This window comes from Ailuropoda melanoleuca, chromosome 5 (assembly GCF_002007445.2).
Source record: "Ailuropoda melanoleuca isolate Jingjing chromosome 5, ASM200744v2, whole genome shotgun sequence".
Taxonomy (NCBI): domain Eukaryota; kingdom Metazoa; phylum Chordata; class Mammalia; order Carnivora; family Ursidae; genus Ailuropoda; species Ailuropoda melanoleuca.
Window position 1 is genome coordinate 52,443,570 of NC_048222.1, and position 27,051 is coordinate 52,470,620.

The 27,051-nt window shown below is 37.3% G+C and overlaps 1 protein-coding gene and 1 long non-coding RNA gene across 2 annotated transcripts in view; both read right to left on the reverse strand.

The window, feature by feature from the left end:
* The window catches only part of UNC13C (unc-13 homolog C), a 586,721-nt gene extending 573,558 nt beyond the window's left edge, over nucleotides 1-13,163 (reverse strand). The window contains exons 1-2 of the mRNA XM_034661708.1: nucleotides 13,110-13,163; nucleotides 8,974-9,045 (exon numbers count right to left, since the gene is read on the reverse strand). The gene's annotated coding sequence lies outside the window, so the exon portion shown is untranslated. The remainder of the gene's footprint in view (nucleotides 1-8,973; nucleotides 9,046-13,109) is intronic.
* Nucleotides 13,153-27,051, reverse strand: part of LOC117802366 — a 22,576-nt gene continuing 8,677 nt past the window's right edge. Inside the window, exons 2-3 of the long non-coding RNA XR_004625623.1 lie at nucleotides 16,241-16,340; nucleotides 13,153-13,227 (exon numbers count right to left, since the gene is read on the reverse strand). This is a non-coding gene — a long non-coding RNA (uncharacterized LOC117802366). The remainder of the gene's footprint in view (nucleotides 13,228-16,240; nucleotides 16,341-27,051) is intronic.

Genomic DNA, 27,051 nt, shown 5'->3' on the forward strand with positions numbered 1-27,051 from the left:
GGAGTGGGAGAGGAAGAAGCAGGCTTCCAGCAGAGGAGCCTGATGTGGGGCTTGATCCCAGGACTCTGGGATCACGCTCTGAGCCAAAGGCAGATGCTTAACGACTGAGCCACCCAGGCGCCCCGACTTTAAACTAATTTTAAGGAAAAAAGAATTGGCTTCCACTTCAGCCACTTACGAAATATCTTCATCTGGTTGCCCACAATTAAACTCCATCTAACCTAGTCATTTTCTTGAATTATTAATCTCAATTATTACTAACATAATTATCTACTTCCTCAGGACATATACCCAGGAGTCATTCTAGTTTCCATATGACCCATCCCATGTCCAAACTGATGTGAATACGTCCCTTCATCCTTCTGGTAATGCCTTAGTTCTGAACTCCACAACTTCTCATCTGAACTATTACCACTGTACTCTATATAATCTTCCCGACTCTAACCTCGCCCTTCTCTCAAATCCTCCTCTNAGTGGGAGAGGAAGAAGCAGGCTTCCAGCAGAGGAGCCCGATGTGGGGCTTGATCCCAGGACTCTGGGATCACGCTCTGAGCCGAAGGCAGATGCTTAACGACTGAGCCACCCAGGCGCCCCGACTTTAAACTAATTTTAAGGAAAAAAGAATTGGCTTCCACTTCAGCCACTTACGAAATATCTTCATCTGGTTGCCCACAATTAAACTCCATCTAACCTAGTCATTTTCTTGAATTATTAATCTCAATTATTACTAACATAATTATCTACTTCCTCAGGACATATACCCAGGAGTCATTCTAGTTTCCATATGACCCATCCCATGTCCAAACTGATGTGAATACGTCCCTTCATCCTTCTGGTAATGCCTTAGTTCTGAACTCCACAACTTCTCATCTGAACTATTACCACTGTACTCTATATAATCTTCCCGACTCTAACCTCGCCCTTCTCTCAAATCCTCCTCTCTAAAATTAATAAAATATTTAAATCCTCTTACTTGAAATACTGCCAGTTTTAGCAGACACATTCCCTGTCACTCCCACAAGCACACCTGCCCCAGACACACTGAGGTAGTGACAGTTTCCTGATTACCGTACTGTTGCCTCTCCAATGTGCCTTTTTCCATGCTGTTCATCCTGCCTCTGGTCCTTTCTCCTTTCCTCTGCCTCTACATGTCTCTCTCATGAACATCTCTAGAATATCTATATATCCTAGACCCAGCAGGAATCAACATTAACCTGTTTGACCTCCTCAGGTTGGCACTTTATTTTGTGTGCCCCAACAATGCCTTGAATGTATCTTTGCTACGGTAACTCTTGTAACATATGTAACATATGTAAAATATGTTATCTATGTCTCTACCTCTCATACGGGACTGTGAAGTCTTGGAGAGCTAAGGTCATGTTGTTTTTAACTTTAAATATCCATGTTGCATATCACATAGTAGACTCATGATGTTTGTTGTACAAATGAGTAAGTATATAAACAAAAGAATGAATAGACAGTAAGTCCATAAGTTAATAGATAAACAATAGAGATCCAAGAGGCCTGAGATAGCTGTGCTGGACTTAAACAATCCAGAGAAAGAGACACAGTCTGAGCAGAAGAGATATATCACAAACATCCATGTCCTGTCCAAAGAGGGAGAAACTTCCACCCTGGAGAAAGATGGGGACTAGAGGGAGAGGAGCCTGGATGGGCAAAATGGTAACAGAATGTGACAAGTTTTCAAACTTAGGTTGAGAAGTTCCATTTATGAGGAAAGGGGGTTAAGGAGATGGGGAGAGACCAGGATATCATCACGTGATTCTCAACTACTTGTATTCAAAATCTTACACTTACCCAACAGGTGTGTTACCTTTATTAACACAGCCACGCATTAATTTTGGTAATAAGATCTTTGAGAGGGATTAAAATACTAGACTATGTTGTTATGGAAAGGCTAGTAACAGTATTTCATTGTTACTATGTGCCAAGCACCACGTGTGTCTAATTTTCTAAAATTTACCTCATTTCATTTCATTCCCCTAATTGTGTGAAATATGTATTACTGTTTTCCAGAGTAAAAAAAACTGCAATTTTGAGTTTTTAGGAAATTTTACTTAGGTCATGTAATTAAAAAGAAACACAACCTGACTCCAACCCCAGATTTGGACTGCAAGTGTATTAACTCTGAAAAGCATACTAGGGTTGAATGGGAAGTAAAATACTTTTTGCAGGTATGTTAAATTCATTTTGTAAGAGAGCTATTTAATATGACTATAAAGCTGGGTGCCCTACTGGGCTAAAAGAGCTAATGAAACTTTAAACAGTAATTTATTGCTAAATCCTTACCAGAATTAAGTTAAAGCATTTTCAGATCAATAAACAATTTTATGTTTCTTACTAAATGCACTAAAGTAGGAGAGCTGGGTATTTATGTACTAAAATTCTTTCAGCAAAAATGATCAAACCAGAAAGTGATTAAGAGGTTTATCCTAAGCTAATAAATTATTTTTTAAAAATAAACAGAAAGACCCATTTCCCCAAGAATGAAGGTCAAATGAATTGTGTCTTCTTTATTCTTGGTAAGTAGATATTATGTGAATTTCTTCATCCAATTATAGCCCATCTACATTGTTTACTCACTCCCACTGCTGCTACATTAGGAGTAAATAATGATATCTAGTACTGATACTTCTACAAAAGCTTGGGAATCTACAAAGTATTTTTGTGTGTATCAACTCATACGATCTGCGTGGTAACCTAGTAACGTTATTATCTGCAGTTCATGGTTAATGATGGTAAGTCTCTTACTTGCTAGAGTAATGGCCTGGGAGTCCTGACTCCAAAATTTGGTTCCTTTGCTATAGTAATAATGTACATTCACCTTACTTTAGATAAATAATATTGCAATAGATTACTAACTTCAGGTAATATTCCCCACCATTCTTAACCATGCCAAGAATTGATTTCCACCTAAATTTCCCTAAACACTTTATTTTTCTTCTTCTTAGCCTCCTACTAAAGACTATTGCATACCCTCTACACTGGCCCACCTTATGGTTCCATGGATGCACTAAGCTTATTCTTTCATTGTTTCTTTTATTCTTGTTCTTCACCCCGCCTAGAATGCCCTCCAGCTATACTGATCTCAATCATTTAAAGGGTAGATCAAGACTAATCTTTTCCATTAAAGCTTCTTCAATTATTTTGTCATCTTCTCCCTTTCATATAATTTTTATAACCCGAACCATGATATTTAATCCTTAATTATCTTCATCACATAGCTCTTTTACACGTTTTTCATTTTTTATTATTAATGTTCAATTAGCCAACATATAGTACATCTTTATTTTTTGATGTAGTGTTCAACGATTCATCAGTTGCGTGTAACACCCAGTGCCTGTTTTCCATTTTTAGTGCTTATTTTATGTCCTACTCTGTCTTGAGTGCTTTGTATAAATTACTACATTAATGTTTGATTGTAAGCTCTGCAATAGGTACTGTCATTAATCCCCATTTTACAGATCAAGAAACCAAGAAACTGGGAACCTGAGTAGCTATCCCAAAGCCACACAGCTAGGAAGTTACATAGCTAGAATTATAAACCAAACTGGCTTCAGAATCCTTACTAATAAAACCATCCTATACTGTTAAGCTCATAAGGACCAACCCTAGAGAAAAAGGTGGTTTCCTATGTGCTATGCTTGAAGAACTGCCCCTTCAAGAAGAACATATACTAGTTTCAACTATTACAGCTTTACTCCTCTTATTTAAGATTTTGGTCCTTGCTGAAATGAAAATCTCACCAAGGGGACCCTATGTTTTAAGGCTTATTAGCTTTTCTGTATCTTGGTATAAAGGGTTTATGAGAATATTCCTCAAGAATAGGAAGGAGATCACAAAGAGAGAGTTCACAAAGAAACTTGAGGATGGGAAGAATCCACTACCAAAGGAGATAGGTAGGGAGGGTAGGTCAGAAAGGAGAGACTGAGAAACCTACAATAAGCTTTGCTAACTCACTGTCTTGCGCATGGCCTTGCCCTATTCCCCACTACACGACTTGAGGGCAAAAACTGTCTATTTCAGACTTTGTAACTTCTGCCCACTTATATGCACGGAGAACGGAGCACAGGTACCCTGGCTTATAGATGATCAACTTGGAATGCTGTCAACCCAGAGCTGAGTTATGTGGTTTTTGTTTGTTTTATCCATAAAACCTATCTTTTTGTTTTGTTTTGTTTTGTTTTGTTTTTCCAAAAAAAGTCAGATGTGGAAACTCAATGATTCAATTAATAAAGCAGAGCTCCCTGGGTTGACTGAAGGGAATACAGCTGGAGTCCCACATTACCTGCTGCTTCCACGTGAGCTATAGCCCATTATCACCTCTCTACAGGGTCCTAGGGATTGGGGAATCCAGCTTGAGAAGCACTAATCCTCAAATTGGGCACAGCATGCTATGAAAACCCAGAAAGGTCTAAACACTAGCCTGAGTTCACACAGCAGTGCTGGAATGAAAATGCAGGTCTTTTGCCCTGACTTCACTGTTTTGGTTTTTGTGTGGTTTTTGTGTGGTTTTTGTGTGTGTGTGTTTGTTTCTTCTCCCTGCACTGTGCTGCCTTCTCTAAAGCAACATAATCCAAGGGTTTGGCACCTTCCTACTGTGCCCAGTGTTTTCTGATATGATAATCTAACTCTATCCTAAATAATTTGACATTTACCTGGATTTCTACAGTCAATGTCTGCAATTTTCTGGAACTGGAAATCCTTTGATGTTAAAAGTGATTTCTAAAAGAAAATCTTGTGAGCAATTTTGACAGGTTGGAATTTTTACTAGAGATTTAGCTCTATAAAGTAAGGCCATTGAGTAAGAACACCCATTCTGGAAAAAAGCCACTGCTACTTCTAATGTTTTTCACATCTCTGTCCCATCAGGTTGGATGGCCACATTACCAGCCTAGTGTCCTATGCCTAGGCAGGATCCCAGATTCCTGTAAGACAAGCCACCTCACACACACACACACACACACACACACACACACCTGTCTTTCCAAACACTTTTTGGTATCTCTATCCTAATGGGCAATGTCTACTTGGTCTTCAATATGTTAAAATACTTTGTCCTCAAAACCACCTCACAAGTTAAAACATTACTCTCATTTTAAAAACAAGAAAACCAAGACCCAGAGATCCTAAGTAATTTGCTCAACACTTATTCAAGCAGTAGGGCTAGAATAGGAACAATTTCTGCATGGTCCCAAACCATACTACACCACATTGTTCAAGCAGGATGCCCTCAGTTCTACCAGAGAGCACCTCTATCCTGTGCCCAGCTGAGCTCCAACATAGACCATTTACTACTTTAGGGGAGGAGCATAGGGTAGAGGCTTAATCAGACAGCCTGCTTTGAACCATGGCTCTGCCGCACACCATCTGGACATACTGAGCACAGAGTTTAACCTCTCTGTTCCTCAGTTTCTGGATCTGACAAATGAGATAATGGTACCACTTCCTCAAGCCGATGTAAGGATTAAAGAATATCAGAGGCATTAGAAACGTTACTGTTATTAATAAGTAAAAATGAGCAGACATTTTTTCCACTTGCACTATTCTACCTGGCTAAAAGTTAATTCTTTTAAAATGTTACATTCTCTAAAGGAGGAGATAAGAAACTCACAACAATGGTTTTCCTGTATTTTATGGATTCTAAGACATACATTTTTAAATTTTAATATTTCTGAAACCAGGATTGGAACCATGGAAACTATGTTTCTCATGTATGGACCAACAAACGATATGACCTCTTTCACTGGAATGTTTGCAAGATGTGTGAGCTAATGTGATAATGACACATCTATCATATTTCTCGGTGGGACACATTGTTTGGTTTCACTAATATCCCCTTCATTCTTTATCACTCCCTCTCTTCTGCCAACAAAATGTTATTTAAACCAAAACTCATGAACACAGCTAGAGTATCTTGAATTTCTTACTCGAGTAGTTGGATTCTATGTCCAGGTCAAGCAATACCTCCCTGTAAAGGTCTCCTTGATGGCCCAGACAGGAGTTAATGTGTTCCTCCATCTGTGTCATGAGCTCATTTGGACATCATGGTTACATTCTCTGAAGTACATGCACACCCTTAACAAACTGCATTCCATGTAGTAGGCATATATCATGAGGTAATATAATCCCTCATTTTTGCATGTTTTCCCTAATGGAATATATCAAGATGCCTGATATTTAATAGCTGTTTAATTATTTTTCATTGGAAATAAAAGTAATGAATAAATTATTATTAATCTGCTCAACTATGAACAGAAGTCAACCTAAAAGTAGGGTGGAAGAGGGAAAGGAGTTATCCTGTTCTTAATACAAATTTAATACTTTCCTAGATGAAATAATTATCACACCTTCTGAAAGAACAAGTCTCAAATTTGTAAGATATTATTGTATTTCTACAAAAACTGTCTATACAATTAAGTATTTCAGGCAAAAATATGTCTTATGCTAACTGGTACATTGATTAGACGTCCACATGCCTGATTAATGAAATCTAAAGATCTCTATACCTTGAGTGTCTCAATAAAAATTGGTTCACAAAGTACTTTTCATAGATGATTAGGTGCTGCTAGGTCATTTTGCTCAGTTTTATTTCATTCTAATGCCAAGAGCACGNTCTAATGCCAAGAGCACATCCTTAAAAGTAATACAATGGATTAGTAATTAGTGACTATTTCAAACTGATTTCTAACTGGCCAATAAGCATATGGAATTTGTTCTACAGCATTAATTATCAGAAAAATGCAAATTAAAAAACAAAATGAGATGCCATTTTATAGAGTCAAAAGTGGCTCAAATTTAAAAAGACCAGAGCAAATGCTTTTACCTCCTCAGGCTACTATACCTTCCACCAAAGTCTTCCAAAGCATAGAGGAGACCTGTGGTCTCTACTTCTTCATGAGTCCATTCATCTTCAACTTCTTGCTATCTGGTTTCAGCCCCAGAACTCTACTAAAATTCCCCTTCTAATGGGCATGAATAATGTTTGTATAAAACATAAATCTTCTATTACTACCTTCTGCATCTGAAGCCATTAACCACTTGGCCTTTCTTTAAACCATTCTATATACCTACATGACATCATGGCTTACTGGAGTCTCTCTCTGGACATGGCTATTTTGACCAGAATCATCACATGGTAGAAACTGGGCCAATCAGGGTCTCTCTTGGGAACTGGGAATTGGAACATGGAGTTTGTCAGATCTTTTCAGGCATTTCAACAAGGAAGTGATGTGAAGTTGTGACCTGAGTGGGCAACTTTTGAACTTTGTAAAAAATGAACAGTGAACACTTATTTTCAGAAAAACAAAAGAATGCAATAATGAGAGAAAATACGGCCACAGAAGGAGGAAATGCCTTTGCTTCTGACTGTTCTCTAGGCCTCAGTCTGGGGCCATTATGAGTTTTGTCTAAGGTTTGATGAGATATCAGTTTCAATAAGTGTTCTCCTTTACAAAGAAACCCTAATGAGGTCCTTCACTGGCTTCTCTTTGTCTTTTCAGATTTTTATTCCCTTTTCCTTCTAACTACCAAATAAATGTATCTGCACCTAGCTTCCCCTTTTTGCATTAGTTCCTAGCTGTGTGTTGGCCAGTTTTGTCTGAATGACCATTAATATCTCAAATTCAATATTTTTCAACTCATTTTCATCCATAAACTGTATTATCTAAATGTCTCGTACAATACTAATTTTTTAAAGATTTTAGTTATTTATTTGAGAGAGTGAGCGAGAGAGAGAGAGAGAGAGAGAAAGCATGAGCAGGGGGAGGAGCAGAGGGAGAGGGAGAAGCAGTTGCCCCGCTGAGTGGGCTCGATCCTGGGACTCTGGGATGATGACCTGAGCTGAAGGCAGCCGCTAAACCAACTGGGCACCCAGGCGCCCCACATACAGTACTAATTAACAAAATCAACATTCTCCTAGTTATACAGACCGGAACTTGAGGACCTTTAATTTCTCTCTTTTTTATTGTCCCAAACTTCTAGCCAGTTCTAAATCTTATGGTCCTTAACTTCATAATTTCTGTCATTTCCCATACCTCCTTTCCACATTTCAGAGCGAGCATCTTGGTCAGGCCCTTGTCAGTGTACAATTTAGGTCAATATCTTCTTTTAGAAAACAAAAATTCATAAAAACCTAAAATTTTTTGTAGGTCCTAATATAGTCCAGTCATTATATTATACACATTAAAAATATAAATTCACATAATCCTCACCAAAGACTTTTACTCTTGACTATTGATAGGACTTCCTAGCTGTTCTCGCCTCACCAATTGTGCATAAGTCTAGATGCATCCTGGTTCTGTAGTAAAAGTGAGAATTGTAAATTTTAATAAATGTTGTACAACATGGCAACAGACCAAAACTTAGATGCTTTCATAATTAGTATCCTTGCTCTTTTCCCCTTTAGAGTATTAGATGCAGTGCAATTCTCTTCACGCAATGGAAGGAACTTCATTTGATTCTAACTCTTGGGTGAAAGTTAATTACTTATGCTTCAAAGCATGCAAGCAAAATGGGTGTGGCACTTATAACCAAAATTAAAATTAGTTTCTCACTAAAAAGAAATGCAATTTCTTTTTCCAGTATCACAGGTGCTTTTAAGAAAAACCATAAGGAAATTATTTCAAAATTCTTTTTTTAATAATTGTTTATTATGTTATGTTAGTCACCATACAGTACATCCTTAGTTTTTGATGTAGTGTTCCATGATCCATTGTTTGCGTATAACACCCAGTGCTCCATGCAATATTTCAAAATTCTTAAGAGCAAGACATGTTTTAGCTTTTTCAGCAAAGACAGAGCATGTTCCATAAAATAATAGATAATACATGCCACCTCAAAATATCAAGGCAGTTCTTTAAAAATGTCTTATACTTTTATTATGGACTACTAAATTATACATGTAAAGTTTAGTTTAAAACTAAAACATGCTTAGCATTAGCCAGGTCTTACCTCAAACAGCCTCTGGGAATAAATAATCACAATGAAAGCAGTTGGTAACTTGATCTATGGCAAGTCTAGGTGCTGGTGTAAATTGAAATAAGAAAATAGAAAGAAATTTAAAAGGCAATACAAAAATACATCTCTAATAACCATAGGAGTTAAAATATACAATATCTATCTATTCAAATTCAAGTTTTCCAAAGCCCCCTCACACAAAGGAAGGGAAGCCTTTCCGACCTCCCACAAAACCACCCTAATATTCAGGCTCTGATTGTACCTGTACTTGTCTGTTCCCCCTGACTCAGTCCATAGCCTTCATTTAGGCTTTGATGACAACTAGAAAGCAAAGACCTAGAAGAATGCTGTGTGAAATTAGAGAGACTATCTTTGATACTCAGGAACCACAGTCTGCTATTTTTTAAAACATTTTAGAAAAATAGATGAAAAAAATGACAAATAATCAGTGAGAAAACCTTCTGAGTAAAATTCTATGCTTTCAGCGAAAGGACATAAAAAAAGGTAGCCCAGAGCAGATGCACTCTCTGTATACCTCCGAAATTAAAATCAATGTAATCTCAATCATAATATTTGCACTCCAGCCTCCCATCGGAATCTACTTTCATAACTAATGAAAAGATAAGCATGGCAGAGTTGTGGTGTACCACAGAGATACCCTCTTCAGGACTAAATCACTCATTCTTTCAACTGCCAAGAGTATTGTGATCATCGCCAAAGGCATGTGATTAAGTCACTCTCTGAAAATGGCCCATGGCCAAGGGTTTATTGCCTCTCCTCTAGGGCAACCCATAGCCAATGACTAATTGATGGGAATGTTCAGATACCTAGCCCCTGTGCTGTACTGCAGGGGCCAAGCCAGTAGCAGCTTCCTGTAGGATTATCTAAAGCCTCTGTCACAAATATATTGCAGTTCATCTTCTCCCTCTACCACATCCAAAAGGAGCTCTGCATATATACTTCTCTTTCATAGTCTATTTCCCAGGGAATCAGATGAATGGAAGTTGGTACCAAGGAAACACTGAGGAAGTGATTCTAAACTGACATATTTTATCTGGATTTTTCTCTGTTAGACTGGCAATGAGAACCTAATTACAAATGCTATATGGAAAACTGATAGCATATGGCATACTGAAGCAGTGTAATTGTTAAAATATTTACCAGTGGTGGACTAAGGAGTGATACCAGTGGAAGGAAACGGACTTGTGTGTGCAATATCTCAAGGTATTTGAGAAGTTGAGAAGAAGAAGCAATTGCCACTATGGAATAGAACAGCTGATGTTGGGGCCTCCGGATGCAGTGAAGAAAGATAATCAAAGGCTAAACGTGATTAATCACCAAATTGAGGCTAACTGTAAATACAACAGATGTTCATGTCACCAGCTAAATAAATTCTCACCTCTTGCAGCAGATGCAGAAAAAGCTGAGCACCAGAGCCAGGAATAAATCCTAAGAGTGGTAGAGCTCCAGAGGTTTAATTCTCAACTTAGGCAGGTTGGCTATTCCAAGGTCAGGGCCTTAATTGGAAAAAAAAAAAAGGTGGGGGGACTGTGAGTCATGAGATGGGGACATCTGGGTTAATTCACTTGAAACTCTTGAATCTTCATATTCCCGTAAACACTCTGAGACTGCAAAAGTGGCCCACTCCCTATTAGCAGCTAGTGTTCCATCCTTGCTTGAAGACAATGCAGAGGTCTTTAACTTACAGGAAAATCTGCTCACTCTTCATAAAGACCTACCACAAACCCTCCCATGGGCCTTGAGATGAATAACTAGGGTCAAGTTACAACATAATCCATTCTGAGTAAATGTGGAGTCTGTTAAGAGAGGAAAGAGACTACATGCTGAAAAAACAGTAGGACCTCCCCAACATATATGCACTCATATGTACTCACAGGAATTGAGGGAATACTTATTAACTGGCATCTGTCAGTACTGGATCAATCAGGAGGTATAGGAAGTTAAATAGGAATGTATTGCTATAGAAGCACTCTCCTACGATACTGAATTTATCACCTGACAGGGACCATGAAGGCAGTATAACACAGAACTACAATGGTTCTTGTAAACTTGGAAAAAATTATAGTCTGCACTAAGTAGAAATAATACGGTAAATAGTAGAGAGAGGGGTCATAAGTCTCAGAGAAGTGGATGTTCTAGAGTGGCTCTACTACATAAAGCCAAAAAACTCATCAGCCAAAAATGTTCCATAGGAGGACACATCATTTAACAATAAGTTTCTCAGTGGCATCATTGAACATCTCAGTGGTGGCTACCGTCTTTGGCTATGTTATGGAACTAGGCTCTAATAACAATGGCAATGATAGGATCACAGAACAAACAAAGTTAGGTGGTAGCATTTAACTATCAGAAACACAGTAGGTACAATTATCATAATAAGCTGCACTGTTGGAATGGCAGCCATGAGGCAACTCAGAGCTAAAGAAATGGTTAGGTTGCAATTCCTAGAGGTAAAGATAGATGCACACTCCTCCACAGATAATGTTTAATTTAGAAAAGCCAAAGAAACCATGGATCAGGAGGTTGAGGACAGCCTTGCCAATANAAGATAGATGCACACTCCTCCACAGATAATGTTTAATTTAGAAAAGCCAAAGAAACAATGGATCAGGAGGTTTAGGACAGCCTTGCCAATAAAAAGATAAATCTCCTACCCAGTTTCTGGACCTGAGCCAATACTCACATCCAGAACCTACTGACTGAAGGAGAGGCCAGGTCTCAATGAGGTTTGGACTTCGGTACGTCATAACAAATGAATATGGTCATGATTCCCATAGACCTTCACCAAGGGACCTACTTGTATAATCATATTCTAGGAAGAGACTATCCAAACATTCTGTGGACTGTGAGACATAAGTCTGAGTTGACACTGATACTAAGTGACCTGAACACCACTGTAACCTACTTTTAGAGTGGGTGCATATGAGAACAGATACTAAATGTAGTCTTAGTTCAGATATGACTCTCACTGATCCACTGAGTCTGTGGACTCACCTACCAATAATTTCTTCAGTCTTTAAATGTATAATTGGAATGAATATATGTGGTAGTTGGCAGAACCTNGAAATTAGAGAGACTATCTTTGATACTCAGGAACCACAGTCTGCTATTTTTTAAAACATTTTAGAAAAATAGATGAAAAAAATGACAAATAATCAGTGAGAAAACCTTCTGAGTAAAATTCTATGCTTTCAGCGAAAGGACATAAAAAAAGGTAGCCCAGAGCAGATGCACTCTCTGTATACCTCCGAAATTAAAATCAATGTAATCTCAATCATAATATTTGCACTCCAGCCTCCCATCGGAATCTACTTTCATAACTAATGAAAAGATAAGCATGGCAGAGTTGTGGTGTACCACAGAGATACCCTCTTCAGGACTAAATCACTCATTCTTTCAACTGCCAAGAGTATTGTGATCATCGCCAAAGGCATGTGATTAAGTCACTCTCTGAAAATGGCCCATGGCCAAGGGTTTATTGCCTCTCCTCTAGGGCAACCCATAGCCAATGACTAATTGATGGGAATGTTCAGATACCTAGCCCCTGTGCTGTACTGCAGGGGCCAAGCCAGTAGCAGCTTCCTGTAGGATTATCTAAAGCCTCTGTCACAAATATATTGCAGTTCATCTTCTCCCTCTACCACATCCAAAAGGAGCTCTGCATATATACTTCTCTTTCATAGTCTATTTCCCAGGGAATCAGATGAATGGAAGTTGGTACCAAGGAAACACTGAGGAAGTGATTCTAAACTGACATATTTTATCTGGATTTTTCTCTGTTAGACTGGCAATGAGAACCTAATTACAAATGCTATATGGAAAACTGATAGCATATGGCATACTGAAGCAGTGTAATTGTTAAAATATTTACCAGTGGTGGACTAAGGAGTGATACCAGTGGAAGGAAACGGACTTGTGTGTGCAATATCTCAAGGTATTTGAGAAGTTGAGAAGAAGAAGCAATTGCCACTATGGAATAGAACAGCTGATGTTGGGGCCTCCGGATGCAGTGAAGAAAGATAATCAAAGGCTAAACGTGATTAATCACCAAATTGAGGCTAACTGTAAATACAACAGATGTTCATGTCACCAGCTAAATAAATTCTCACCTCTTGCAGCAGATGCAGAAAAAGCTGAGCACCAGAGCCAGGAATAAATCCTAAGAGTGGTAGAGCTCCAGAGGTTTAATTCTCAACTTAGGCAGGTTGGCTATTCCAAGGTCAGGGCCTTAATTGGAAAAAAAAAAAAGGTGGGGGGACTGTGAGTCATGAGATGGGGACATCTGGGTTAATTCACTTGAAACTCTTGAATCTTCATATTCCCGTAAACACTCTGAGACTGCAAAAGTGGCCCACTCCCTATTAGCAGCTAGTGTTCCATCCTTGCTTGAAGACAATGCAGCGGTCTTTAACTTACAGGAAAATCTGCTCACTCTTCATAAAGACCTACCACAAACCCTCCCATGGGCCTTGAGATGAATAACTAGGGTCAAGTTACAACATAATCCATTCTGAGTAAATGTGGAGTCTGTTAAGAGAGGAAAGAGACTACATGCTGAAAAAACAGTAGGACCTCCCCAACATATATGCACTCATATGTACTCACAGGAATTGAGGGAATACTTATTAACTGGCATCTGTCAGTACTGGATCAATCAGGAGGTATAGGAAGTTAAATAGGAATGTATTGCTATAGAAGCACTCTCCTACGATACTGAATTTATCACCTGACAGGGACCATGAAGGCAGTATAACACAGAACTACAATGGTTCTTGTAAACTTGGAAAAAATTATAGTCTGCACTAAGTAGAAATAATACGGTAAATAGTAGAGAGAGGGGTCATAAGTCTCAGAGAAGTGGATGTTCTAGAGTGGCTCTACTACATAAAGCCAAAAAACTCATCAGCCAAAAATGTTCCATAGGAGGACACATCATTTAACAATAAGTTTCTCAGTGGCATCATTGAACATCTCAGTGGTGGCTACCGTCTTTGGCTATGTTATGGAACTAGGCTCTAATAACAATGGCAATGATAGGATCACAGAACAAACAAAGTTAGGTGGTAGCATTTAACTATCAGAAACACAGTAGGTACAATTATCATAATAAGCTGCACTGTTGGAATGGCAGCCATGAGGCAACTCAGAGCTAAAGAAATGGTTAGGTTGCAATTCCTAGAGGTAAAGATAGATGCACACTCCTCCACAGATAATGTTTAATTTAGAAAAGCCAAAGAAACAATGGATCAGGAGGTTTAGGACAGCCTTGCCAATAAAAAGATAAATCTCCTACCCAGTTTCTGGACCTGAGCCAATACTCACATCCAGAACCTACTGACTGAAGGAAAAGCCAGGTCTCAATGAGGTTTGGACTTCAGTACGTCATAACAAATGAATATGGTCATGATTCCCATAGACCTTCACCAAGGGACCTACTTGTATAATCATATTCTAGGAAGAGACTATCCAAACATTCTGTGGACTGTGAGACATAAGTCTGAGTTGACACTGATACTAAGTGACCTGAACACCACTGTAACCTACTTTTAGAGTGGGTGCATATGAGAACAGATACTAAATGTAGTCTTAGTTCAGATATGACTCTCACTGATCCACTGAGTCTGTGGACTCACCTACCAATAATTTCTTCAGTCTTTAAATGTATAATTGGAATGAATATATGTGGTAGTTGGCAGAACCTTCACATTGATTCCTTGGCCTGTGGGATAAGAGATATCATAGCGGAGAAGGCCAAGAAAGTAAATAAAAAACATTATCACTCTCTGNTTTATCTCTCTCTGGGGAATGCAGAGCTCAGTACTACACATAAAGATTTAAGTGATGCAGGTCATGGTCTCCATCATATTCATATTTAATTCATCTCCTTTAGTTTACAAGGTTTGACCCTTCAAAAGCCACATAGATCCTAGAAGGTGAAAGTGGACTACTATAAACTCAACAAAGTAGTCACCCCAATTGCAGTTGGTTCACAGATGTGGTATCTTTGCTAGAGTAGATCAACATCGTCTCAGAACATGGTATATGTTCATTGAACTGGCAAATTAATCCTTTCTGTACTTATCAGGAAAATAGTTCAGAAGCAGATCACATTCAAGCGGGGCAGACAAAAATATACTGTCTTGCCCAGGAACTATGTTAATTCTCCCACTGGGACTTAGACCATCTGAGTATTCACAAGAACATTTGATCACTACATTGATAGCCTGTTAACTGGATCCAGTGAGTAAATATTGGCAAGAAGGTGAACAAGAAGGCCTCAATAAGACATTTGAGCTCTAGAGGAAAACTATTCCTATGATGATTCAGAATTCCACAACAGTGCAGTTTTTCAGAGTAAGTGGTCTAGAGCATACCCAGATATCCTCTCCAAAATAAAAAATAAACCATTGCTTCAAAAGTAGTAGCCTCTGTGTGTTCTGGAAGTAACTAAACTATACTTGGGAATATTCCTGCAGCCCCTATACTGGTAAAATCAAAGGCTGACATGGTTCATACACTATGGACAGAGACATCTGTGGTAAGAAAAAAAAAAAGTCACTTTGTGGAATTATGGTCAGACTCAATAGGAGAATCACAATATTGACTCCCTGATTCTCAACAAAGTTCATGCCATCTGCAGTGGAGACCTATGCACTATTCAAAAAAATATTTCCCAATCTGCAACTGGGCCCAAATACATGCAGAGCACTTGAATACGTGGCATCAACTGCCCATGCTGCCAGGACTATTTATCATGAGCTTAGTTCTGTTTGACTCACCAAATCTAAGATTGGATGGACCCAACAGCAATCCATTATAAAATGGAAATGGTATACCTGGTATTACCAGGCATGAACACTGTCATGGGGCACAAGTAAGCTACTCAAGTATGCAGTATAGATATTTGTCATCTGCTACTATTGCACCAATGCCTCTCCCTCAGAGTATATGCGGGGGGGGGTGAGTGTGGGTGTGTGCATATGCACATGTGTACATGAGCATATGCACACACACATACATACACATATATCCTTTTTGGAAGATGTCCCATAAGGACAACTAAGGCAAGAAGAAAACAATCTGAGCTTAATGTATGGATGCGTTGTCTCAGCACACGGGGGTGTCAATATGTGGGAAGTCCATGAAAATGGACTACAGCTACACAGTCCCACTTAACATGACACTGAGTGACAGCAGTGAAGGAAAATCCTCCTAATGGGTAGAATTTGAGGTAGGTTACCTGATCAGCCGCTTTGTGTGGAAAGAGAAGTGGCCCATGGTAAGAATATATGTGGACTCATGAGCAATGGTGAATATCACTTGGATAATTTCTCAGGAGCCTGCAAAAAGAAAAATTGAATATCAAAGTCAAAAAGAGCCAGGAAAGAAGCATGCAGATAGATTTAAGGAAAAGGACACAACGTGTGAAAACTTTTGCTTTGCATATTGATGCCCACCAGAGAGCATCTATGAAAGAAGCAATAAATAACCAAGTAAACAGAATGATTTGGCCAATCATAGCTGAGATGGAGATAATGCACGGGCTCAACAGCATGGGCTGTTATTCACCAAGGTTGATCTAGGTACTGCTGCTGCTGGATGTTGAACCTGCCAGCAACAGAGAATGATGCTGAGCACCCGATATATCTTTCAACATCAACTAGCCACTTGGTAACAAATGATTACATTGAACATCTACTCTATAAAGGACAATGCTTCATTTTAACTGAAATCCACACAATTCCAGATACTAATTTGCCTTTCCTACCCACACAATTTCATCATGGACCAAGAAGATATGCAGCAGTGGGCTCATGACTATGCATTTCACTAGTCCTATGGCATCAAAATCCAGAAGCTTCCAAGCTGACAAAATTTAAAGATGGCCTTTGAAGAAATATTTGAAGTGCCAACTTGGAAATGATACCTTGATAGGATGGGACACCATACTTCAGAATGTAGTATACATTCTAAATCCATGATCATCCCATGGTATTTTTGTCCCCAGTATATAGAATATATATGTCTGGGAACCATGTAGTTGCCCTATTTATTATCACTCTTAATATCCCACTTGGAGTATTTATACTTCCTATCCCTACGATTTTATTCTCTGTGATTACAGAGCACCTGGTTCCCAGAGGAAGACTGCTTCCATGATGACACAGTGAAAGTGCCATGAAATCTTAAAATATGGTTGTCACCTGGTCACTTTAACTCATGGCAGGAAGAACTGACTCTGATCATTAGGAGAGTGTAGGGCTGAAATTACACTGGGATAAGGAAGAATATATATGGCACCCAGATAAGCCACTAAGGAAACTCTTCATTACTCCCTGCCCGATTTTATGGTAAATGGATAAGCATGGCAAAATGACAAAGGGCTCAGACCCTTTAGGGATTATAATCTGAGTCATCCCACCAGTTAAACCACCTAGACTAGAGAAGCAGAGGTGCTAGCTATGGGAAGGTAGTACCTATAATGGAAGGTAGAGATAATGTGTTGTGGTCTTGAGAGTAGCCGCAAATAAAGTGCTCCAGTTATTCCAACAACCTTAATATAAGTTTCCTCGCAAAAAGAGACAAGCCAGCTATTCCAGATGGTGTTAACTTGCCATATGAAGCAAGTGGATTTGAGTGGCATGCACAGCAGACTATAATGGATGCCAGGATGTGATACCTTCAGGACCACGGTAGTTAGCCCCCTGAGTCAACTTCTGGGAATGGCCCTCAACTGCAGGGAATATTTGTGAAACACCAGTTCACAGCCTTTTCCATACCATCCCTGAAAATGCCCTAGTTTTGACCTTTAGGTTATGTGACTCCACATCTACAAAATATATTATCTTTATTTTCACAATATATCATAAGTAGCAGAGATAGCTAATGGGTAACAAAGAATAATTATAGTAGTTGCCATTTAACATTTGCCAGCTCTGGGTCCCAGCACTATGCTGAATATTTTTTTTAATTATCTAATTTAATCATGACAATAATCATCTAAAAAATGTATTATACTGGGGCGCCTGGGTGGCACAGCGGTTAAGCGTCTGCCTTTGGCTGAGGGCGTGATCCCAGCGTTCTGGGATCGAGCCCCACATTGGGCTCCTCTGCTATGAGCCTGCTTCTTCCTCTCCCACTCCCCCTGCNAGAGTCTGCCTTCGGCTGAGGGTGTGATCCCAGCGTTCTGGGATCGAGCCCCACATCGGGCTCCTCTGCTATGAGCCTGCTTCTTCCTCTCCCACCCCCTGCTTGTGTTCCCTCTCTCGCTGGCTGTCTCTATCTCTGTCAAATAAATAAATAAAATCTTTAAAAAACAAAAAAAGATTTAGGAGTTAAGAGGTCTTTTAAAAAAAAAAAGTATTATGCTATCCCTATTGTAGTTAGGAGAGAACTATGGCACAATTAACCACCATTCTTAACACCATAATTCCAAGAAGTGGCAGTGCCTACATTTTGAACACAGGATATGAAACACCAAAAGCCTTCACCTCATGTCACTATATCACACAATCTGCAAAATATAAAAAGTACATACTTATATCAGAGGAAAAATAATTTGAATTTAAACTGCCTGAATATAAATTTAAATATATTATTTAATACACTAAATATAAATATAGTAACTATTCTATTGAAAAGGCTCTATATAGGTATATTGTACTGAACATCAGAAATTATTCTTGAGGTAGCTGTTTTGCTAATACAAAGCAACACAGAGAGCCAAGCAAACTGAAGAAATAGAGGTATATGTTCTAAACAAACAAAAATGATAAAACCTCAGAAAAAGATCTTAATGAAATACAGAGAAGTAATCTACCTGTTAAAAAATTCAAAGCACTGGTAATAAAAAAAAAATGCTTGCCAAACTGGGGTTCAGAATGGATGAACACAGTAAAACCTTCAACAAAGACATACAAAATACAACAAGGTACCAAACGGAATTCACAGAGCTGAAGAATAATGACTGTACTGAAAAAACACACTAGAAGGGTTCTATAGTTGATTAGATGAAGGAGAAGAAAGGATAAGTCAGCTTAAAGATGGCACAGTGGAAATCACACAATCAGAGCAGAAAAAAGAAAAAAAAAAGAATGAAAGAAAGTGAAGATAGCTTAAGAAACTTATAAAACACCAAATAGACTAACATTATCATTATATTGCTCCCAGAGGAAGAAAGAGCAAAAAGGGTAGAAATCTTATTTGGAGAAATATTGGCTGAAAACTTCCCTAATCTGGGGAATAAAATAGACATCCAGATCCAGAAAGCCCAGAGAGCTGCAAATAAGAGAAAACAGAGACACAGAACATTACACATTAAAATTAACATGTCAAAAGTTAAAGATGAGGAGAGATTATTAAAAACTGCAAGAGGGAAAAAAGTCTTGTTATGCACAAAGAAAGCCCAAAAGACCATCAGCTGAATTTTCAGCAGAAACTTTGTAGGCTAGAAGAGAGAGGCACAATATATTTAAAATGCTGAAGAGGAAGGGGAAAAAAAAAAAAGCCCTACCAACTAAGAATACTCTACTCAGCAAGATTATCATTCAGAATTAAAAGGGAAATAAAGTTTTCCAGACAAAAGGTAAAGGAATTCATCACATTAACTGGCCTTAATAAAAGTGTTAAAGGGACTTCTTTAAGCTAAAGAAATGACACTAATTAATGACAAGAAAATATACAAAAGTAAAAATCTCACTGGTAAAGATAAATTTAGAGTAAAGGTAGTAAGTTTATCATCGATAAAGCTAATATGAAGGTTAAAAGATAAAAGTAATAAAATTAACTAAAGCTACAATAATTAAAGGATACATAAAATAAAGGATATTGAATGTGACATCAAAAACATAAGCCATGGGAAGGGATTAAAAATAGAGAGTTTTGGAATGAGTTCATACTCAAGTTGCAGTCAACTTAAAATCAACTGTTGTACATGTAGGATGTTATATTTGAACCTCAAGGTAACCACAAGGCAAAAACCTATAGTGGATTCACAATAGAAAATGAGAAAGGAATCTAAACATAATACTAATGAAAATCATCAAACTAAGAGAAGACAAAAGGAACAGAGAGAAATTACAAAAACAGCCAGAAAACAATTAACACAATGACAATAAGTACACACCTCTCAATTATTATTTAAGTGTAAATGGACTAAATTCTCCAATGGAAAGACACAGAATGGCTAAATGGATTAAAAAAAAAAAACCTCATTTATATGCTGCCTACAGAGACTCACTTCAGATAGAAGGACATACACAGACTGAAAGTGAAGGGATATTAAAAGATATTCCATGCCAACAGAAATGAAAAAAACCTGGTGTAGTTATACTCACATTAGACAAAATAGTATTTAAAACAAAGACTGTAGTAAGAGACAAAGATGGGCATTAGGCATTACATAATTATAAAAAAATTAAACCAACAAGAAGATGCACATTTGTAAATATATATGGCATAAAAATACCTAACATAAAACACCCAACATAAAAACACCTAAGTATATAAAATAAAATATCAACAGATCTAGAGAGAGAAACTGACAGCAATACAGTAACAGTAGGGGACTTTAACACCCCCACTTACATCAATGGATAGATCATCCAGATAAAAAGTACTAAAGAAATATGGGCCTTAGCAACATATTAGATGAGAGAGACATAATAGATATGTACAGATTTCCTCCAAAAGCAGCAGAATACATGTTCTTCTCAAGGGCCCATGAAATATTCTCCAGGATAGATCACATATTAAGACACAAAACAAGTTTCAATAAATTTAAGAAGACTGAAATCATATCAAGCATCTTTCCTCGCCATAAAGGTACAAAGTTTGAAATCAATTACAGGAAGAAAACTGGAAATATCACAAATATGTGGATGTTAAACAGCATGCTATTGGACAACCCATTGAGTCAATAAAGAAATCAAAGGGAAATTTTTTTTAAAAATACCTAGAGACAAATGAAAATGGAAATAAAACATACCAATATACCAATATAAAATGGTCTAAAAGGGAAGGTCATAAAAACACAGGCCTATCTAAAAAAAAAAAAAAAAGAAAAGAAAAGAAAAGAAAAAAATCTCAAATAAACAATCTAACTTTACACTTAAGGGAACTAGAAAAATAAGAACCAAAAAAAGGCCATAGTTAGTAGAAGGAAATAATGAAGATCAGAGTAGAAATAAATAAAATAAGACACAATAGAAAAGATCAATAAAACTAAGAGCTGGTTCTTTGAAAAGATAAGCAAAATTAACAAACCTTTATCTCATCTCACCAAGAAAAAAAAAAAAGAGAGAAAGTGTTCAAAAAAATAAAATCAGAAATGAAAGAGAAGTTATAACTGATACCACAGAAATGCAAAGGATCATTTAAGAGACAATCAACAATTATATGCCAAAAAATTGGACAACCTAGAGGAAATATATGAATTCTTACAATCATATAATATTCTAAGACAATCAGGAAGAAATAAAAAGTTTGAATAGACCACTACTAGTAAGGAGACTGAAAGGCTTTACTGGTGAATTCTATCAAACAGTTTAATATCTATCCATCTCAAAATTCCAAAAAATTGGAGGGAACACATTCAAACTCCTTTTACAAGGCCAGCATTACTCTAATACGAAAAGCAGACAGGGACATCATACACTCACAAAAAATTACAGGATTATATCCCTGATGAACATAGATGCAAAAATCTCAACTAAATATTAGCAAACTGAATTCAACAATACATTAAAAGGATCACATACTATGACCAAGTGAGATTTATTCTAGGGACTCAAGGCTGAATCAACATCCACAAATCGATCAACGTGATATATACCATATTAACAAAATGAAGGATAAAAATTATATGATCATCTCAGTAGATGTATAAAAAGCATTTGACAAAATTCCACATCCATTTATGGTAACAATCTCAACAAAGTGTAGACGGAACATACCTCAACATAATAACAAGGATAACAGGAACAAGACAAGGATGCCCACTTTCCCCACTTTTATTCAACATAGTATTGGAAGTCCTTGCCAGAGCAATTAGGCAAGGGAAAAAAAGCATCCAAATTGAAAAGGAAGAAATAAAATTGTTACTTTGTGAATGACATTATTTTATATAAATAAAACTCTAAGGATGCCACACACAAACACAAACTGTTAGAATAAATAAATTCAGTAAAGTAGCAGGGTACAGAATCAATATACAAAAATCATTTGTGTATATATACACCAGCAACAACCTATTAGAAAGAGAAATTAAGAAAACAATCTCATTTATAGTTTCATCAAAAAGAATAAACTACCTAGGAATAAATTTAACCAAACATGTAAAAGACCTATACCCTGAAAACTAAAAGTAACTGATGAAAAATTGAAGATGACACAAATAAATAGAAAGCTATTCCATATTCATGGTTTAGAATAATTAATATTACTAAAATGTCTATATTATTAACAGAAATTTGCAGATTTAATGCAATCCCTATCAAAATTCCAATGGCATTTTTCATAGAACTATCCTAAAATTTGTATAGAACCACAAAGACCCAAATAGTCAAAGCAATCTTGATAAAAATACAGAGCTTCAGGCATCATGATCTCTGATTTAAACTATATTACAAAGCAATAGTAATCAAGACAATATAAAATCAGATACATAGATTAATGAAACAGAACAGAGATCCCAGAAATAAACCCACTCATATATGATCAACTAGTTTACAACAAAAAAGGCAAAAATATACAGTGGGAGAAGGACAGTCTCTTCAATAAATGGTGCTGGGAAAACTGGGCAGCCACATATAAACTATTGAAACTAGGGGCACCTGGGTGGCTCAGTTGGCTAAGCATCTGCCTTCAGTTCAGGTCATGATCCCAGGGTGCTGCATTAGGCTCCCTGCTCGGCGGGGAGCCTGCTTCTCCCTCTCCCACTCCCCCTCCTTGTGCACTTGCCCAGTCTCTCTGTCAAATAAATAAGTAAAATCTTATATCTGAGAAAAGAATAATATCCAAACTCACAAAATTCTATAGAAAAAATACCAATTTAATTTTTTAAAAAATGGGCAGAGGGCTGGGGCAGACTTTTTTCCAAAGAAGACCTACAGATGGCCAATAGTTACATGAAAAGATGTTCAATATCACTAATCATCAAGGAAATGCAAATCAAAACCACAATGAATTATCACCTCACACTTGTTTAGAATGGCTATCATCAAAAAGACAACTTGTTAGAATGGCTGTCATCAAAAAGACAACAAATGACAAATGCTGGTGAGGATGTGCAAAAAAAGAGGACCCTGGCACACTGTTGTTGGGAATGTAAACTGGTATAGCCACTGCGGAAAACAGTATGGAGGAAACTCAAAAAATTAACAGAACTACCATGTGGTCCAACATACTCATTTCTGAGTCCTTATCAAAAGAGAAAGAGAGAGAGAGAGAAATCTCTAATTTAAAAAATATATATGTACCCCTATCTTTATTCACATTATTTAAAATAGCCAAGACATGGAAACAAGCTAAGTGAAAGTGTCCATCAATGGGTGAATAAAGACGTGTGTATGTACATTATGACTCAGCCATAAGAAGAGAATGAAATCTTGCCATGCAACCACATGGATGGACCTTGGGGGAATTATGCGAAGTGAAATAGGTCAGACAGAAAGACAAATACTATTTTATTTCACTTTTATGTGGAATCTAAAAACCAAAACAAATGAACAAACAAAGCCAAACTTATAGATACAAAAAACACACTGTGGTTCCCAGAAGGGTTGGGAGGATGAGCACAGCAGATGAAAGGGGTCACGAGGTTCAAACTTCCATTTTGAAATCAAAGGTCTCCTAGCATCTAATGATGTCTCAACTAGTTGCTCTGAGATTTGCAGCTGAGGTGCACAGAAATACCTAATCCTTACAATCCTCGTGAAGTAAATAAATTTTGTTCCCAACAACCTGGCCTCCTCTCTGTTCATCTTTTCTGTTCCACCTAAGGATTCCTTCCTCTGCCTCAAGTGTCCAATTACTCAGGTCTTACCTTACCTACCACAACTTTCAGGAAAGAACCTGATGACTGTAGATGTTAATACCGGTGCAGCCTAACTTATTTACTTTTCTGGGATATTTGGAAGAATGTTAGAGTACCCATTAAAACATCAGTATTCTGGGGGGAGAAAAATAGAGTTATTTTTGTTCTTATTTCCAAATGTGAGAACTTGTTGGCCCTGAAATCTTACCAAATAAAGAAAAACTTTTCTCCTATTTATAACACATCTAGTTTATTTTTCTTTAAACTATTTTTTTTCATTCTTTATGGGTCAAACTGTACTAGTAGTAAAAATTAAATCCACTTACACAATAAATGAAACTGCAAAGAAAATGTGTAATATTTGGAAAGGAGTATGAGGTAGGAAGAATGTTTGCATCTACTGCTACTCAAACTTCTTAAGAAATAAAAGATTTAAAATTTTTATCCTATAACACTTAAGTATGATTCGACTATGTCCTTTATACACAGATATGAGTAAGCCAATTGAAGCCAGAATTGTGTCGCCAGTTTTTTGGCCAGCAGAGAGCAAGACAGTCCCCTGCACTACTGTTCCGCATTCAAGCTTCCTAATCATTTGCTGCATTCACTTGAAAGTTTTGTAATCATTTATGCCTTATTTATGGTCACTCTTTCATAGATGACCTTGTAGATACGTGGGATAATTATCTGCACGTTTGGAATAATTTAAAGAGTTCCAAATAAGTAAAGGGATGAGGCACAAAACAGGTGTGTTTTAGTAGGGAGAAGAATCTACACACACACACATGCACATGCACACATACACACACACACACACACACACACTCCAGGATGGCAAATTGGGTTAAGGTGAGGAAACAGATACTCATAGCTGTCATGGCTCATTTACCTTTTGGGCAAGCTGACCTATTCTCCCTTTATGAGTTCTCCCCTATTGAAGGAACCCTTACCTCATTATCCTCTTAGGGATAGTAGACAGGATCACTGAAAGAAATGGGAATATAATCTTGGACTTGTCAGCCCAATTCTTCCTCTGATTTCCATATTATGACAGTGCCAGAGATCTCTGCCACAACTGAGATGCAGGGCTACTGCAGTGTTACAGGTCAGAACCTTGGACAGGTCTTTTTAACTGTGGAAGACAGAATGACCAGTTGTCCATTGCTTTAAAAAAAGTTCAATTATGAATCAGTATAAGCAAATTTACATTCAAAAAATAGGTAACTTAATGGAGTGATACTTGCTTTACAAAAGTATTTAGCAAGTTTTCCAGAAAATAAAAAGCCAGTTCTCTAGAGAATTTAACATTGACATTAGCTTGCAGATATTCTGGAAACACAGATGGTATAAAAAATTAAGAAATACCTGAACACATAATCAGAAATAATCTTCCCTCTGGTTTGTATTTGACTGTTTGTAATAGCAAAGGAAAACAAAACAAAACAAAACAAAACAGGTTCTATATGACATAGGAAGGAAAACACAAGACCCTATATTAGCCAGAGAAGAAATCTATAGATTTAATGGCATAAGGAATTACAGTTTTAATTTAAGGCCTTTGTCCTGCCTTGGTGTCCTTAGGAACTGTTTGAACTAATGTTTTGTTTCTTTGTGTTTTTCTATTTTTATCTCTAAATTTTCTATGGGGCTGCTATTACAGGCAAGAGAAATGGCTTAATATTTTTTTAACAGTTAAGCAGTACTTATTAATCAGAATTTGTTGACAGCTTTCCAAGATTATAATTGAGGTTACATAACCTTGCCTTCATTGATAAATGCAAATTGAGCCACAGTGTTCAGGTGAGAAATATCTGATCACAATTTTGATGGTATGTATTTATTTAGCATCCAGAATATTGAACCATATGCTGACATTACAGAAACAGTTCAATTTACTCGGTGATGTTCTCATTTACATCAAGCACGTTATGTTTCTATGTCTTCTCTCCCCAATAAGGCTATAAGCCTCACCTTTGAAAGACAGTTCTGTTTAACCCTGGTACCTCCACAGTGATCTACACAGAATAGGTTACTAGTGAAGATGAAGAAGTGGGAGATATATTCAGGAGGAATCGAACTAGCTATACATTTGAATTTGAATTTCAAACTTTAAAAAATACTGACAGTATGGATTTATCAATATTTTGTTCATTCACCCAACAACATTTATCGAGCACCAGGTAGGTGTTGTGACTTATACAAGGTTTGGGGGATATAATGGTGAGCAAACAGCAATACTTTCTGCACTCTTGTAAGATCAATAGAAACAGAGAAAGTTATTTAAACAAGCAATGTCAATAAATAATAGTATTTTCCTTCCAATTATTTCTATCAAAAAGTGACTCCTTGATGCATACCCTGTAAAATTCAGACCTACCAACGGCCTCCTCCTCACCATATAGTCTCTGCTCTCCCAAGACATGCTTTTACCTCTTTGCTTGAAGAGAATGTACTTCCATTTCCTCTTCCCTAGACCATCACTGTTGCAATGTGGATTATTATAATTCACTCCTTCCATTTAGCCCACATTCACATTCACAGTCACTACTTTGGCCACCCCCCTAAATCCACTTCTTATATAATAATTTGTGTGTTTCCCTCCCCCAATAGATGTAAGAGCTTTTGATGGCAGGTCCTTTTTTTAATTCATTTCCTCATTCTTTCTATAGAGCCTAGCCAAGTCCCCAAAGGCTTCTTAAATATCAACAAAAACAGCTTCCCTTCTCTCCACTCACAACTTTATTTCCTTATGCCCCTCAAGGATTGCCACTGCCTGGAATATTCTCTCTGACCAATAATCATAGTCTGTATCATCCCCTCTTCTTTAAAATATCAATAAAAACTCTTTTAAGCATTACATTTTGTCATTCATAATGTCAAACACAGGAATTTGCCATATTGTATACATCAGAATCTTTTTAATTCACCAGGGTTTTTTTCTCTTCAACTATTATACATAAGCATACCACCAGTCAGGCAGTGAGAACAATGGCACATGTCTTGCTCTCACAGAACTG